The sequence below is a fragment of the Cupressus sempervirens genome, chromosome 3 (genome assembly GCF_028749045.1).
Source record: "Cupressus sempervirens isolate cs-2001-9-10 chromosome 3, ASM2874904v1, whole genome shotgun sequence".
NCBI classification, from domain to species: Eukaryota; Viridiplantae; Streptophyta; class Pinopsida; order Cupressales; family Cupressaceae; genus Cupressus; species Cupressus sempervirens.
The window spans coordinates 276,253,918-276,256,804 of NC_143120.1; the positions used below are offsets into that span (position 1 = coordinate 276,253,918).

Here is a 2,887-nt window from a genome sequence, read left to right on the forward strand (position 1 = left end):
TTAAGATATTTGACTATGATTTCTGTGACATCTTCTTTAACTAGGTCAACATAATGACTAAATTTTCTACTTATAATTTTATATAAGTTCATATTTTATATTTTTACTAAACACCTACTTTAACATTGATTTACTATTTCTCTTCAACAATATTTAATTTAAGATTATTCTTTAACTTCGTACTAATAAATCACAATTTTATAAGATTGTATTTTCTTTTAATGAAACTCATACAAAAAACTAGGACCTAAAGATCTCATAGTACACACATAAAATTAACTACATTTCAACTTTGTAAACTGTTTTATAATATATAATAACTTGTGTTTAATAACCTTTTCTTAGCATAGGATTATCTTACCCCAAATTTTTGGGTATAATTTTCTTTTGGCTTGAATTATTAGCTAATATAGGAAGCCTAACAAATGAATGCTTCATTGTGTTAAAAATCCAACTTGGTATAATTTGGATAGAAATCTTCTTACTTTTTTGGAGAATTGCATATGAAACGAATCTCATTGGCAAACTCAATTGCTGCGTTCCATTTGAGTTCAGACCAAAGAGACTGCTGCACTGCCGGAATCGTCGTAGATGAAAGCCAGAATGAGTAACAAAGCCATTATTGCTATTGGAAGCAGCAATAATACAAGAGGCGGAGGACTTATAGAAGGCACTACCAATGGAACCACTAATAATGTAACAGTAAGGCAGATGAGTGCAAATATGGATCTTGAACTGAACTGGAGAAAATTACATGGACGCTTATCCTGCATTACGTCTCTTCTTCTGTAAATCCAGTTCATTTCCTCGCATGAGAAATCGGAGGCTGAATTCATTATTTTCTGGGTGTTGGGTGCTTTCAAATGGAATGAACCTTCCATATTATTTAAAGTTAGTATTTTTGAATAATTGCTTAGGATACATCGCCTACTCTGTCTGAATGAAATGATTCTAAGATTTACTCTCAAACCGAACAAGAAGAGAAGATAAAAGAAAAATCTGTTCTTGCCCCGAGCCAGGCGCCTATTAGTCAATCGCTCCGATTTGCTTGAGATTTCTAAACTATTGATCCTTTTCTCCACTGTCAACTCAACAATTCAGGCCGTCAAATCTCTGCTTAGACTTCTTCAATATAAATAAAAGTAAACTGGTTAGAATCCAACGGAAGATGTAGAAGATGCTCTGTAATGCGATCTGGAAGCATTCTAGCCTTTTGAAAGATTCGCATGAGTCTCGAACTAGACTTTAAACTTCAAATTTTAAGTCCTTCCTTAGAAGCAGATTTCAAACTGCAATCTCACGGTGAAATATCCTTTTGAATGCAATATTATTTACTTTAGAAAACAGACCGTCAACTATCAGCCGGAACTTCTTCAATCTACATAAAACTGAGCTGGTTAGAATCGCGCTGAATAGACGGCGGCCGCTGTATAATGCGATCGGGAAGCTTTGCAGTTAAATTGAAGATTTGTGGCCTCGAGCAAAGTTCAAACCCTACGAGACAAACATTTACACTGCAATCCCGCCTTGAAATCTCCTTGTTTATCTCTGCATTCAAGTTAGGATTATAAGCTCTTGAAAGCAGGCCGTCAAATCTGTGCCAAAATTTCTTCGATCTACACAAAATCAAACCTCAAACACGGAGGCCGCCATTCGAAGCGATCTGGAAGCTTTACGGTCACCAGAAAGATTTGCGAATTCGAATCAAACCTCAGACTTCAAATTACTTCGAATCTTAAGAGACAAAAAATTTAGACTGCAATCTCTCGGTGAAATCTCCTCTTGAATCTCTGCATTCAAGTTGATTTCATAATGTGAGTAAATTGATTATTTCTATCCACGGAATTACTATGAGTCGAAGAACAAAAAAACTGAATCTTGACAAATGATAGCGAAATTCCGCCCATTTCTTAACAAGAGAACGCCGTAAATGGAAAATAAAAATCCGGTTTGAATATGATGTATCCGACAGAGAATTCTAATTTAGCGTGGAGAAAAGTTGAAATGTTGGAGATGTGCATTGAAACAAAGCGGGGAGGTAGGCAGAATGACATTGCAGGATGTGCTTTTAAGTGAGACAAAGCACTTTAGGTGTTCCACGAGGTGTTGAATGTAGGTTGTTTTATAGCAGGTTCATCGGATCAAATAAAGTTGGCTGACTGGAAATGCGTGTAACAAATCAATTATCGTAACTTCAATTCATTGTACCTATGTGCTTCATTCATCTTGGTTAGAAAGTTAATTTTATAAGATTATTATTACTGTATTCCAGGTCATACAAGATGGCGTCCTCTAGAAGTATGAGAAAAATTAACTCTTTAAGATAGTTTCCACATGTGTCCGAACAATTTTTCTAGTTGCTACTAATTGCAAAACAATTGGAGAGAGTCTATGGGCATTTAATAGAAAAAACTAACTTGGTGGCAGCCTTTCATTCATGGAATTCTTATTGTGAGAGGTCTATCAAAACAAGTGGTTTAAGGAAAAATAAATATTTGGTAAAATAAAATGCATTTCAACATCTTTATATATAGGACTAATGTATGTTATCAAATTTAACGAAAAGTTTAAGTTCTTATGTGATATATATTATAATCTTATGAATCGAAATGAAAACAATATAACCATGTTTAAATATGTTAGTATAAAAGATTAGGTTGGGGCTTGACTTGATTGGTAAGAGCTTCTTATTATGAAGTACTAGGTGAGGAGGTCTAGTCTAGCTTGAAAAGTATTTCTTATATAATTTACTATAATAGTCCTTATTGCATCTGTATCCATTTGGCAATGGTAGAAACTTATTAATTTAAAATATCAATGGTAGAAAGTGGACGAAAAGATCACCTAGTGGATTATTTGTAGATGTCTTGAGAAGATTTTGAATCTA

At 34.1% G+C, this 2,887-nt stretch overlaps 1 long non-coding RNA gene across 1 annotated transcript; it reads right to left on the bottom strand.

Moving 5' to 3' along the window:
* Positions 1–275: 275 nt before the first annotated feature.
* Positions 276–1,926, bottom strand: LOC149566012 (uncharacterized). Its single transcript, XR_016361521.1, has 2 exons — positions 1,633–1,926; positions 276–1,548 (listed from the first exon to the last, which is right to left on the bottom strand). It is a non-coding gene; the product is annotated as an uncharacterized LOC149566012 (long non-coding RNA).
* Positions 1,927–2,887: the final 961 nt, after the last annotated feature.